Here is a 14695-nt window from a genome sequence, read left to right as displayed (position 1 = left end):
GGGGAGGGCGGGGCTGCGTCCAGTGCGGTGAAAACGCTTTTTGGGGCTGTCAGTCGTGTCGTGGCGTCTGCCGGCTTCGTGGAGGCAAAGCCCCAGCCATCTTTATGCATCAGTTCCATAGCCTTCTGGGTGACAAATGGTAGTGAGTGGTGTTGTGGGGGATTTTAAAGTTTTCACCGAAATGAGCCCTATCTTATCAAGGAGATTCCGTCGTTAGATTTCATTATTTTCTTTATTTTTGACGGCGTTGAGGATCGAATCCAAAGCAAGCGTTCTACCACTGATCTACTTCCCTCGTCCATTCATTTCTTTCTTGAATGTTATTTTCTGCCCTTAAAACATTAAACGATAATTACATACAAAGTGGACGTAGGATTGTAGCACACAATGTGCTTGCCAGGTTGGAGGCACCATTTTAAGTCTCTATTAAAATGGTTGTTTCAAACCATGAAGTTGTTTTTCTTTCTTCCTTCCATATTGTTGTGTTGGGGGGGGGGAGTATGGGAGGTGAGTAGTGGAATGGGACCTGGGTTTTAACTCAGGGCCTTGTACTTGCTAGACTGTGCTCTACTACTTGAGCCACTCCTTCGAAGCCTTCTTCCTTCCGTGATTTTTTATTATGGTAAAATGTACATAATGTTTAACATCTTAACGCTTTTTAAGTATATAATTTAGTGGCAGTAAATATAAATCACTGTTTTGAAGTCATTGTTTTAATGCAGCAATAACAAAGCAATAGCACACATGTACTGATTTGTTAGTAGAGGCTGACTTTTTTTTTTTTTCAAGTCACACAGATAATAAGGTTTGAGGGAGGCACATGTCATGCAATGGCTTGAACACCCAATCGTCATGTTTATGAACCAAAAAAGGATCGAGGCTGACTTCTTAACACCTGGTGAGGCTTACTCAGGTGGGCTCATCAGGTATACAGGAGTGTGCTGCATTTGAGTATTTGAACCTGGGTCAGTTCCCTCTGGGAGTTCTCTTATAAGTTACCAGTTGCCCGGTGATGGCCAGGTCCCTGTCTGCTTTGCTGCCTCAGAATGGGCACTTGATAAATACTTGTTAAATGAATGAGTAAATTAAAGAATGGAAGGTGTTGGGAGGCAGAGCAGGGGAATCTCAAGTTCAAGGCCAGCCCAGGCAAGGTTAGCAAAGATCTGTTTGAAAAAACAAAGTAAAAGCAAAAGAACTAGTATGTGACTCAAGTTGTAGAGGTTAATCTACCAAGTGGGAGGCCCTGAGTTAAATGTGTGTGTGTGTGTGTGTGTGTGTGTGTGTGTGTGTAAGGTGATCTGGGACTGTGGTAAATGGGGGTCTGCCAAACCTCTTTACTGGACTTCTGACATTCTACCACTTCAGCCCAAGCTGTGAATTTCCTTTAAAAATGAATGTCCAACTGCAGCTGACATTATTAGTTCTTTACAAGACTTGACAGAGATTGAGCTTAAGCAGTTCAGTTTCTAAGCCTGATTCTTGGGAACTGATGAGATTTTTAACTCAGAAAAATCTCTGCTAGAGGACAAAAAAATGGCACATTGGCTATTCTTAGAGTTAAAGGTCCCAGAGGATTGAGCCAGGCCCATGCCAGGCTCTGTTACACCCTCAGGCTTGGCCCCTTGTGTGAACAGGCTCATAAACGTTAATAGTTGGCCTTGAGTGCTGGGTAAAAAGGGAAGTCTTCGGCATCCTTCCCCATTAGACTAGTCTCTTGTATGTTGCTCCTCCTTTAGCTAACTCTACAAAATTAGTGGATAAGAGTTGGAGGACTAATAAATAACTATTAGTTAGCAAGCGCTGGAAACTTATTCTATAAACAGATCTTTCTTTTTCTCTCCTTTCCTCGCTTCTTCTCTCCTCTCCTTTCTTTTCTTTTTTTTTTCAGACAGGATATTTCTATATAGCCCAGACTGGTCTATATTTGTGATCCTTTGGCCTTAGCCTCCCAAGTGCTGGGATTACAGGTATGTACTACCATACCCTGCCCATTAACAGATTTTACAGTGACAAAATCAAGTATACAAAAACGAAACATTTTTCCTGAACTTAATTTCCATTTTCATGAGGTTAAGAACCATGAGGGTCTTGTTTCACAGCATTGCCAATACCTAACAGAGCGCCTGGCACAACAAATGTCAATATTTATTTATTGGCATATTATTTATTGAATAAATGAATGATATTAGAATTCTAAGCTGAAGTTCAAAGAAGTTAGGACATTTGCGTATTGTCCTACAGTTAGTTATGACAAGATACTATGTAACTCTTCATATTGGGTCTTTTTCTTTGTGCCACACAAGTTTTCTGGTAGAGTTGCTTATCAGCTAATTCATTGATTTTCTTGGATGCAAGTGACAGATAATCCAACTCTAATTTCTGTAGGTAATATATGGAATTTATATGCTAGAATAACTCAAGAGTCTAAGGATGCCAATGACTTTGGGTTTATCTGGATCTAGGAGCTTAAACCCTTCTCACCAGGGTTTGACCTCTCCCTTCTCTCCTCTGTCTCCCAGTATATCAGCTTAATTTCAAGCCATCAGCAGCTTCATGCTTGCAGCACCATCACTGACAGAAGCCCTGCAGAAGAGCCCTTGCCTTTATCTCTACTTCTTTCTGTATAGTTTTGTGGCTTGGGCTAGAGTTTTTGGATCAAGGGAAGTGGGGAAAGGTGCCATCTTCTGATGGGAGGGTGTGTAAAGAATCTGTGACTATATCTACAACAGACAGAGCAAGGCCCAGAGCAAGGAAGAGACTCCTGAATTCAAACCTCAGCCCTGCCCCCTTCCCCCAAAGGAAGATACTAAAAGTCACACACCACAAAGTGTCAAGATGGGAGACAGAGCCTGGTTTTCTGGAGTCATTCCTGTTTGATTTCTCCTACATCGGAACAGCCTCTTTTGGAAGGGAAGACAGAAATGTGTGCCCAGGGAAAAATGAAGGTTTTCCTCAAAAGCCACAGATATAATGAACTCAATTACATCTCTCCCATCTCAAACTCCACCTCCGTGGCTTTCACAGAGATTTGTGGGGGGACAGGGATGTGGACTGCATTGTTTAGAGAAGTACGGGAAGTATGGATGGGTTGGGCAAATGTTTTGATTCCTCCTTCCCGAAGTCAAAGGAGGAAGGACTTTATTTCAAAGGATTCTGAACATGGTGTCTGGGCTTTTCCAGCCCAACTTTGGCAAACATCAGTCGCATTCCTGTGCAGGGGAGTCTGAATGGACACCAGTCACACGTTTGTCTTCTTTATGCTATGTCTTCTGTACCTCAGCCTTCCCAGGGGCTGGGGGAGAGTCCAGGCCAAATGAATATTTGAGGAAGAAAGGGAAGGTTGACATCTGTGGATCTTTGTTAAGGATGAACGACTAGAACGATACAGTTGTGTAGCTATGAGATTACTGAAGCAGAGAAGTTGTCAGATTATAATTACAGGCTCCTAAAATGGTGTATATGGCTTATACCCATGCCTGGCACTTATATTAATGCTTAGTAAATATTTATCAAATGGGTGGATGGATGAATGAGTGAGAGTGAAACTTGTCAATCTCTCACTGATGGAGCTGATCATTTGACTGGAAGAACAGTGGGAGCCCTGGAATGCAGGACTGTGGCTCCACCTAGTGGACACTCCAGGATTAGGCCTGGACCTTGAATTTTTTTCTCTTGTTTTGTTCTGCAGCTCTATCGGCTTGTTTCTTCTTTACCCACTTTAGCGTTCATTTTTTCTTTTTTGTTTTCACAGTGCTGTGGACTGAACCCAGTGCCTCACACATACCTCTGAGCTACATGTCCAGGCCCCTGCTTTTCCTACTTTGGCATGGTTCACCGAGGACGGCAGCCTGGCCTTGCAGGTGAGCCAAAGCCTTATCTGGAGCCCTGAAATGGGCAACTAGAGAAAGGCATTGTTAGGGGGCAGAGTGGACTGGACAGGATGAATTGCTGCTGATGTACGCAGGACACTGGAACAGATGTTCTGTGGTCCGTAACTAGCTGTGTGGGCTTGAGCAACCCACCTGCTGTCCCTGAGTCTCAGTTTTGTCATCTGGGGAGGCAGGGGCTGAGCTCATCAGAGCTGTGATGATTGTGTCCTTACCATGTGTCCCTAGGCTAGTTTTCAGATCTCAGTGTGAGCCCATGTCGCATGTGGGGACTACCATGCTCGTGTTACAACTGAGGACACCGATTTTAGATTATGTAAGGAGCCCAAGGCCTCAGAGCTAATAAGGGTCAGAACCAGGACTTGAACTCACATCCGCCTGATTCCAACACCAGTGCAGTCGGCATTGCACTGCACCACTCTTCAGAGGCTGTCTATCAAATTGCTGAGGGCGTGGCCTCTGGATCCTGGGTTCCTCATTGTGAAGCCTGATTCTACTTACAGGTTTACTTGTGAGCCGTATGGCATTGGCAAGTCATTCAGTCTCTCTCCATTTTGGTTTTCCTGTCTGCAAAACGGAATGACAACAAATGGAAAATAGGATGACGCACACCCGCGTGCAAAAGCATGCACGCATACACACTACTTAGAGGGCTACCCAGCATTTCTAGTCTTTAACCATAAATGCATAGTTATATGTATAGAAACGCGTGTTTATATGTGTTAAGTAGTATTTTCTGCCTGTGAACTTTTGCTGCTCTTTATGACATAATATTTCTAAGTAAGGTTCTATTCATCGTTACAGAGACACACTGAAGAAAGCAAACTTCTCTGTGTATCTTAAAGGTTGTCTCCGTTATGGGGCAACCCGGCCTGGAGGTGTTATGAACTAATGTGTGCATTTTATGACCATTGCAGTTATATTGTGAAGGGTACAAGTATATCTGAGAGGTAGAAGTATTAATTTCTTATAGGCAAATATTTAAAATAAGTAGAGGAGCTGGGGGATGTAGCTCAGTGGTAGAGCACTTGCCTGGCATGCATGAGACTCTGGGTTTGATCCCCAATGCCACAAAAATAAATAAGTGCAAAATAAAAAGAGACTTTCATAATCTTGTTTTTATACCAGGAGCTTCCCATATGGACATGACCTAGGTTTTTTATGATCTCCCAGAAGCTGTAAGGGATGCGGAATGGAAGAAGCTAAATTGCAGAAATCCCTTTGGAGACTAAAATGTAAATAAGCAGGCTCTGCCTTCATGGAATGCCCAATGGTGGCTGGACTTGGCTCTGGAATGTAGAGCAACCCAGCTAACAGCCAGAGATGTTCACGTTGACTTCCTGCCTGGGGAGGAAGTTCTGGGCCCTTCCCTCAACACTGTGCTGTGCAGTGAATGGAGGCCTATGCCCTCCTCCCAGAACAGCAGTGCTACCTGGGCACTGCTGGCTTCTGGAGGGCAATCATGGGCACTGTCCCGTGCAGGGTAAGATGCTCAGCAGCATCCCTGGCCTCTACCCACTGGTAACACCTCTGTCAGTTGTGTTGCAGAGACATAAAATGTCTCTGGATATGGCCAAATACCATCGAGGTGGAGCTGTTCCTCGTAAGAGAACCCCTGTCATAGGATAAAGGGGAGCCACGAGTCGTCTCTCAGGCAGATAGCTTTGGAAAAAGGCCATGATCTGGAATTATCTAGATAATTGATCAGTACTTCTCCATGCTGCACTGCACACAGGACCATGACCTATTCTGAATGAAAATAATTACTGTTTTGTCCCACTGAGAAGGTTGCTAATAGATATATGGGAACAAAACCTGAAGAAAATGCTAGCAGTTGGGGACATTCTGTAAAAATTACAGAATGTAATTACAGAAAAATCACAGAATGTAATTTTATGCCCTCAAAGGACAGTTCTCTTTCTATTGTTGTCATTTCACTTTATTTATTTTGGTACTGGGTACTGAGGTTTGGACTCAGGGTCTTGTGCTTGCTATGCAGGTACTCTGACACTTCAGCCATGCCCTTAGCCCTCAGAGGACATTTCAGATTGTGACTTTCCTTCCTAATTTTACCAGAAGTCTTCTTTCAATCTGTGTTAGTTTGTGGGGGCTGCTATAACAAAAATACCATAAACTGGTGGCTTAAACAACAGACATTGTCTTCTCAGTGCTAGCTGACTCAGTGACCATTGAGTGTCCACAGCCTAGCTCACAGACTCTCCCTGTCCCTCCTCCTGCCCCCTTCCCCTTCTCATTTCACTGTGTAGCCTAGGCTGGCTTGGAACTCTCCATGGTTGTGCCTGGGACTACAGGTGTGTACCACAACACCCAGCTCTTCTGGGTTCTCTAGTATAAGGATATTAACCGCATTCATGAGGCTGTACTCTCATGTATAATCACCTACCAAAGCCCCTCCTCCTAACACATCACACGGGGGCTAGGATTTCCACATATGTATGAATTTTGAGGGAACTGCACATTCAATCTGTAGCACAAGCCTTTCGGGAACTTCCTTCTCTTAACACTCCTTTTCCACTCCTGCCCTTTAGTTGCCCGTCTGTCCCACTTTGCATGCAGCTGGTTTTGGCAAACCTGCCACATAATGTGGTTTCATAAAAAGCCCTTTATTTCCTGTGGAACCCACGTGACCCGAGCTTTATTCCCCGGAATGGAATGGTTGTTGTCTGACGCTCAGTGAGGAAGCTAATTTACAAAGTTGTCAGCAGAAACAGGTGGCTGGAAAGGGTAACTGCACATACAGTGTGACAAAGCTCCATTACAACATCCCCCTGGGGACACAGCAGGGACAAAGTCATCCAAAGGATAAGATCATTTAAGAAGACATTCAAAACCATCTTTCACCCTTAGTCAGGGAAGAAGCCACTGGCCATAGAAGGACGTACACATACTATCAGAAAACGTCTCAGAGAACACAGGGTTCTTCAAGTGACTTATCCTGATGAATATGGAAAATGACTTAAGGGTCTCCATGTCCAATTCTGACCCTTCTCCAAGTCCCGATTGTATGATGTATCCTTTGAGAGAGACAGCAAGTCACAGTGACCTGGAAGAACAGAGTAGACCTCAGCACGTGCACTCAGCAGCCCCTGGGCCTCTGGCTACAGGGTGGCAGATCCAGGCTGGAGGCTGAGATTCTGCACCCCCAACAAGCTCTCAATGATGCCAAGGTTGTGCTGTGGGGACCCCACCTTGAGAAGCAAGGGAGTTGAACACTTATTTTGGAAAAAGCTACAAATGCTTGTACAGGGGAGCAGAGAAGTTGCCTGCCTCCCCCCAAGTTGTACAGAATAGCAAGCAGGAAGTGATGCCTGGGGCTGGTACTCCAGGCCCTGGAGTCAGCGTTCAAGTCCAGAGTCTGCTGTTTCTCTCATTCAGAGTAGAAGAAGCTGTAGCTGGACTGTCACCTCCCCACTGGACAATTAGAGGGTTTGACCCAGTGATCCTACCTAAATGAGCCATTACTTTCCTAACCCACCGTGAGACCACAGAATAGAGCCACAACTCTACTCCAAGGTCAGACCCTCTAACTCAAGGTTGGCCCTCTGAAGACCCCTTCTGGGGGCTTGGGTCCAAAACATCAATCATAGGCTGTCCAGTGTCCTGACCTCCTGCCGCTTGACAGTGGAACTATTTACCTATTTCCTGGTTTCAGTAAAACAACTCATGTGTTCTGGGCTTTCTCAACCTGCCCTTGTGTGCTCTTCTCCCCAGGAACACAGGCGTCATGACGATGCTGTGTGTGCAGTTGGAAATGGGAACCGAACTATGTTCCAGATCAAATGGGCCCATTTAAAACTAACAACCATGAGAAAACCAACACACCTACTTAAGCTTGAGGAGTTCTTATTCTCAGTTGACTGAGAATTAAAAATAAATTTTATTTTTATGGCTGTCTCAGCAATGGCAAGCAAATAGAACTGTTGTCCTCTCTGTGAAGTAAAAATAAGAAGCCTGGGTCGCTGCTCTGCAGGAACCCACCAGGCATGTGGGTTTTTTATCCTTAGCAGGAAGGGAATAAAGGTAGCCTTCGTTCACTGGCTTTTCTCTTTTGAAAAGCTATAGAAGCAGTTCAGACTTTGATGTCTTTCTCAGCTGAATAAGCGAGTAAAAGCCAAATCTCCCAAATTCACATTCTTCCCTGGGCCTGTGAAAAGGAATAAAACCCAGCTTTGTGGTCCCAGAGACTTGGGAAGGCCTTTTGAGTGTGTGTCTCCGGTAAGAAAGTGGTATACATACTGGGCCAGTGGGCTGAAACCAGCTTTTAGGGAACTTTCTCCAGATCCTTCTTCATTTACCACATTTGACACTGAGGACCCAGTTTTTTGGGGTAAAAGCCCAAGTCTGAATTGGGAAAGATGGGGCCAGTCCATCTCAGAAAACCTCCTGCTTGGCCCACCCCTCCCCTCATCTCTTCCAGTGGGAATGATTGTGACCATCAGGCATGAGACCCATCTGCAGAGGTACAAGGTTGTTCCAGTGGTGGTGGGCCTTCAGTGGCTGGCTGCTTTCCTCTGGCCAGCCCATTTCACACCAAGCATTGGCTTGGCAGCAACTTGGGTCCCAGGCAGTGTCTATAGGTCAGGGAGCACCTCAAGGGACCCCATCTTCTTCCTCTGTGTTTCCAGTGATCAGCAACCCCATTAAATAATGGTCTGACTGAATCCTTACTCCACCCAATACTTCTTTCTCCCCCAAGTAACCCTCCCAAGAAGAAGAGCTACACCCAGAGGAAGTCACCTTTGTCAAAATAGCTCATCACAGATACACATCTGTCTTGGGTTAGGACCTTCATCCTCCTCCTCTGAATGGTCATATATATTTGAGAGCAGTGGAAGGAGAAAAGTATCTTATTTTCTCCTGTCATTCTGTAAAGGAGGCATTGTAAATGCAGAGGAAGGTCTTAGAAGTCAGAGCAACTTACATCTGCTTCCCAGCTCTTCCTTTTCCCTTTTAGCCTTGCTGGCTGTACCTCAGTTTCCCTGTCTATGAAATGGAAACAAAAATTCTTACCATGTAGAATCTACTATGAGGAAAGCAAACTGTAAAGGAGAGGAAAACCCAGTAGCTTCCATGCATTGAAAGTAGCGTGTGTATTCCAGTGACACGGCACACAGAGGCCTGGTACTCAGGCTTTGCTCCAGTGGCCTGCAGGATGAAGTGTGACAACCAGCCAATAGTCACATAGTTAAAGTAGGAGCTCAAATCAGGAGTCACTGGGGGCCCCAGGGTCTTGGAGCTTGAGGCTGTCAAGGGAGTCACAAATCAGACAGGAAGCTAGTAGATACCTCCTTATACTCCAGAGTGTAGCAAGAGCGGAGTGCTGGGCTGCCCTGGGCTGCCCTAGGCTGCAGGGCTTGCAGAGCCACCACTGGGCTGTAGGGACTGGAGGCTGCCAGGAGGTGGGTTTAGCTAGTCAATGATAAAACTGGAGGCTGCCAGCTCCAGGGCCTGAGCTCTGCCCAGCTCCCTTCTTGTGTTGTCCTCTTGAACTATGCCCTCTGCCCTGCTTCCAGGTCTTCTGTGCCCATGGTGTCCTGCATTCAGTCAGAGTGCTCCCTACCACCAGCAGTGCGACAGTGCCTCTGTCCCTGCTGTGCCAGTGCAGTGACATTTCTCATCTATGCCTGGGAAGATGGAGGCTGATTAGAGAACTCACTCCCCAGGCACTTGTGCCAAACTGAGGCACAACTCATTGTTTTTGTCTGTGGGGTGCAGGTGAAGAAGTGCATAACAGACTTGTCAGAGAAAATGAAATAGATCTGCCCCCTGCCTTTAGGTAACTACCCTGTATTTGGGATGACAGACAAAGGACAATTTGAATAGGATTGTGGTAAGCAGGTAAAAAAGGAACACAATTTGAAAAGCTTCATTTAGAGAAGAATGGGATTTTCCCAATCCCAAAGGCTCACCTTCAAGACAAAAAGAGAAAAGACTGGTGGATTTGGATTTTAAGCAGTGAACAAGGTCAGAGGTGAGACTTCAGGAAGTTTTAGTCAAGTAGGCGGGTGAGGGAGACCAGAAATGAGGGTCTTGGGTTCCTTCCTAAGAGTCCAAGCTACAGTGGGAAGGCAGAGCACAGCATGGGGTTACCTGGCCATCTACAATAAAGAATGGTGAGGAAGGGTCTGGAGGGTGGGCTGGAAGGTGGCCTCACTGATCTGCCACTCTCTGGCATGGAATGGGAAGCAGCAAAAGAAAGAAAGGAAGGAAGGAGGGAGAGAAGGAGGGAAGAAGGAAGGAAGGATGGACGGAAGGAAGGAAGAAAGGAGGGAAGGAAGACATAGCAGATATAGTTGACTTGTGCAAGTTCACATACCTGGATTTCATTTTTTTCTCAAAAATTGACCTCTCCTAACTTGACTGATTTACTGAAATCCATTTCCGCCTTTATAAAAACAAGTCTTATTTTCCAGTGACCAAATTGCTTCTAGCTACTTTTTCTCTTCCCAGCTGGTGGGGTTTAGTGGCCCATTTCTCTTCCTTTTGCATTAGATAAATAAGAATAATGAATTGGTCTGCTGCCTTGCTAACTTGATGAGGATAAATAGGGTGGTAGGCTTTAATAAAATGCAGTACCGGCAAAAAATAAATGAAGGCTGGGAAGTCATTCCACATCCTACACAAGATCTCTTGAGATGGATACCCGTTTTCTAAGGCCAAATAGATGACTCACATCCAAAGGGAGGATGAATAATGATAGCGTCCCTGAGTTGCAAGGACTTTAAATTCAAATCCCCTTTATTGCGTCAACCTTTAACAAAGGATTGGCTGGCATTTTCTTGAACTCTTCCTCTGATGGGGAACTCACTACCCTCACTGCGTCTGTGGAAGACTTTGTTCTGACTGTTCTTATTTATACTGATGTGATCTCTGACTGCTTGTAGAGTCCATCATTGGAGCAGCTCTGGTTGGTTCCTTGATGAATGAAGCTGATTCCTCTTCTCTGTGGACTTCCTCTGCCATTGGAAGAGGCTACAGATGGTCACCCATTTCTTCTTCTTCTTCTTCTTCTTCTTCTTCTTCTTCTTCTTCTTCTTCTTCTTCTTCTTCTTCATCCCTTCCCCATCTCCTTCTCCTTTTCTCCTTCTCCTCTTCCTTCTTCTTTCTTCCCCTCCTCCCTCTCCTCTTCCTTCTCTCTTTTTTTTTTTTTTGATTTTTTTCTTTGTGGTATTGGAGTTTGAACTCAGGGCCTCATGCTTATTAGGCAGATGCTCTACCACTTGAGACACTCCACCAGCAAATATTGTTTATTTTGGTTAATATGATTTCTTTCTTTTTTAAAAAAAATTTTGGTAGTACTGGGGTTTGAACTCAGGGCCTTGCACATGCTAGGCAGGCACTCTACCACTTAAGCCATGCCCTCAGTTTCCCTTCTCCTCCTCTTCCTCCTCCTCCTCCTCCTGTTCCACTTCCTCCTCCTCTTCTTTCTCTTTTTCTTCTTCCCTTTCTCTCTCTCCTACCTCCCTTTCTCTTCCTTTTCCTCTGCTTCTTCTTGGTGGTGCTGGGGCTTGAACTCAGGTCCTCATGAGCAATGCATTCAGCCATCTGCATGGAGCTTTGAGCCTCTTGGGGCAGGTTGAGTCCCCAGTGCAGGGATGGCTTTAGTGCCCATGGCTAACGCCAAGCTCCTGGTAACTGCAGGACTGCTGATCTTCATCTCTGCCTCTGTAGCAGTGGCAGCAGTGACTGTAATGACCTCATCAGGCCGCTTCTGTGTCATAGCTTATAAGTTATTCCTGAAGGCTTTGCCTTTAATAGCTTTTGCAGCTCTTTCAACAACTGTCTGAATCCTGCAATACCTTTGGATAAATCGCCTTTCTTCCCAAATTAGGAAGAATTGCTTGTTGCTAGAAACCTTGACTCATACAGGTTCTGAACTAAATGCATAACTCTCAGAGGAGAACCATCACCTCCCTTATTTTAGAAATTGTGCCTCCATTAATGTAGCCCATACCTAAATTAACTCTTCTAAGAAACCACATCACACAGTTGACTCTAAACTCATGGGTCAACTGAAACCCTCCATTTTAGGGGCAGAGATTCTTTGAGTTCCAAGGAATTTCTAGAAAAACAGACTGTGTGTACTTATTACCTGTTCAATGGGAAGCTGTCTCCAAGCTTTCTCCCCTCATTAAACACAGTCTTTAATGTGTGACAGCGATTCCTTTGAAGTGCTGAAAATGCAGTCATTCCCTTGACAAGGAAAGTAAATAATGAGCCATGATAGATAAAGCCTGCCACTACTTTTCCTCCACCAGCTGTGGGCTCCACAGCACACAGCTAAGCCTGAAGGTCACCCAGCAGCCATTTTGAACCATATCCTCACTGCCCTCTTCACCACAAAGCATTTTGATGTGAAGAGGGAAGGAGCAGCATCTCTGATTCGTTCCTTCTGATCCTCCTGAGGGTCCCTCCACTCCCAGGGGGCCTTTGGGAGTCAGAAAGCAGCTTCACAACACACTCTCACAACAGCAAGAATCTTCTTTCCTTCTGCTGCCCACCACAAAGGAAAGTGACAAATAGAAGGAGAGGCTGGGTGCCTAGTGCCACAGTGGGAGGCAGATTCTCAAGGAAAATGAGGCAAAGGACCTGTGAAATCACAAATCTCACGTAGACCAACCGGGCAGGGAGGGAATAAGTGGAGGAGGAAGCAGGTAATGTGTAATCCCTTAGGCTTAATCCAGACTGCTAGGACAGTGGAACTCAAAGGCCTTCCCAGATGTATTGCTAAAATACTTTCCCTGTCTGAGTCAGAAAGCAAAGCCCATGACAACCCTCAGATTAGGACCCCAGAAAGGCCAGGTGACAGGACACAAGCCACAGGCTGGCCCGGTAGCAGAGCTGACTCTTTCACCTCCACACTCTACCTTCCCTATTCACAGTGTGGTCCATGGTCTGTGTTGCCTGGATGCTTCAGGCTTGCTGAACCTGAAGTGCTACCCAGCTCTGCTCAGTCAGGACCACGGGGCTCTGGTACATAGTCAGTCTGAGAAGCACCACACTCCACAAAGGCCAGACATTCCAGGCAGACGGCCACAGATTGCCCTGGGTGCAGCACCAAAAGCCCCCTCGGCCCAGGTGGGAGCATGGACCTCAGGGATCCTGTGATGTTGGAATGACTAACATCACAGGGCAATCTTACCTATAGGTGCTTCCTGTGACATATGCTGCCGGATGAGGAACCCATCCTCAAGGCCAGGAGGCAGAACTGCTGTCTGAGAGTAAGGACAAGAGCCAGCTGCCAGAGCCAAGCTGCCCTGCAGCTGGCTTCCTGACTTGCTTGTGTACTTGGCTAAAGGGATGTGACTCAGTGGTAGAGCGCTTGCCTAGTGTGTGCAAGGTCCTGGGCTCAATTCTGCAATGAGAGAGAGAGGGACAGAGAGAGAGAGAGAGAGAGAGAGAGAGAGAGAGAGAGAGAGTTGGGAGAGGTGGACACGAGGGCACACTATTTATCAATACAAGGGACAAACATGGTAAATGCAACACCCTTGATGGAGCTCAAGAGTACTAGGCTGAGTGAGAAAAAGGCACTCTCGAAAGGCCACTTGCTGCATGTTTCCACTTATAGAACACTTTTTGTGGTACTTGGATTTGAACTCAGGACTTTGCACTTGCTAGGCAGATGCCCTACTTCTTGAGTTACGCCCCCAACCTTTTTTCTCTGGTTATTTTGGAGAGAGGCTCTTGCTTTTGTTCAGTCTAGCCTGGTCATAGCTCTATTTTAAGCTTCCCTGTCTGTTGTGATGGGGTCTTCCAAACTTTTTTGCCCGGGCTGGCCTGGAACTTTGATCCTCTTGCTCTCAGCCTCCAAAGTAGCTAGTATTACAGGTGTCAGTCACTAGTGCCCACCTTGTATAACATTTTTTTGGGGGGGGACTTGAACTCAGGGCCTCATGCTTGTTGGGCAGGCATATTACCACTTAAGCCACTCCGCCAGCCCTCACATAATGTTCTTGAGATAACAAAATTATAGAAGTGACTACCAGCTGAGTGATTGCCAGGAATTAGGGATAGGGTCCCTGGAGGTGAGGGTGGCTCGAAGGAGCAGCATGAAGTGATACAACAGTGACTGTGGTGATATGTACATGAATCTACATGTGATGCCGTAGAACCAAGCACACATGTGTACCAACCTCAACCTCCTGGTTTTGGCATTGGATTTGGTTTCCCCCTGGGCACCTGCTTCACTGAGGTCCCTTTTATAAAGTCCTCCTGGATGTGATCCAGAATGTTCTGTCACACGAAATGGTGTTACCATGAGGTTCTAATGTACAAGCACAGTAAGGGGAATGTGTCGTGTCCCAGTTCAGGCCTACAGAAAGTCAGCTGAGAAGGACCCTCATTTCAGAGCTGAGGAAACAGATCCAGGATGGGGAAGAGGCCTGGGCAAGGTCACCGAAGCAGCTGATGACAGAAGCAAGACCAGGGGTGAGATTGGGTGCCCTGCACAGAGCCCCACTATCACACCAGCCAGCTTCCTCTCCCCACAGCATTTCATCTCTGAGATCTGAGATGGCATTAAAACTCAGAACTCACTGGAGGCTTAACTCTGCAGAGCAACAGCCAGAGAACTGTCAACATCAGGGCATCTCTTTTAATTGCCTATTCACACAGACAGATTGTCTTTTCATTTTCAGAGCTAAACTTGGAGATGTGTCCTTTCCAGGGCACTCGTTATCTGACTGCTTCATCAGTAATGGGAGCTAAAGTGCAGTGTGATTGCTGAGCAGGACTTCTATTTTTTTTTTTCCCACCATGCAGGAAGTTCAAAATCTGCAGGGTTATTT

At 45.9% G+C, this 14695-nt stretch overlaps 1 long non-coding RNA gene and 1 pseudogene across 4 annotated transcripts in view; one reads left to right on the top strand and one right to left on the bottom strand.

The window, feature by feature from the left end:
• The first annotated feature begins 19 nt into the window (after positions 1–19).
• LOC141425829 (uncharacterized) overlaps positions 20–14695 on the top strand; it is a 43858-nt gene continuing 29182 nt past the window's right edge. The window contains exons 1-4 of one of the 4 annotated variants that reach the window (XR_012450981.1): positions 20–139; positions 1889–1967; positions 3752–3860; positions 7620–7825. This is a non-coding gene — a long non-coding RNA (uncharacterized lncRNA). Of the gene's footprint in view, positions 140–1888; positions 1968–2701; positions 3861–7619; positions 7826–14695 lie in introns of those variants that run through there. The other 3 variants (XR_012450980.1, XR_012450978.1, XR_012450979.1) reach the window with 3 other exon arrangements.
• Positions 788–875, bottom strand: LOC141410666 (small nucleolar RNA U13; annotated as a pseudogene).

The sequence above is a fragment of the Castor canadensis genome, chromosome 8 (genome assembly GCF_047511655.1).
Source record: "Castor canadensis chromosome 8, mCasCan1.hap1v2, whole genome shotgun sequence".
NCBI lineage: Eukaryota > Metazoa > Chordata > Mammalia > Rodentia > Castoridae > Castor > Castor canadensis.
The sequence above is the reverse complement of the archived record's forward strand: the minus strand, read 5'-3'. Positions and strand labels throughout refer to the sequence as shown.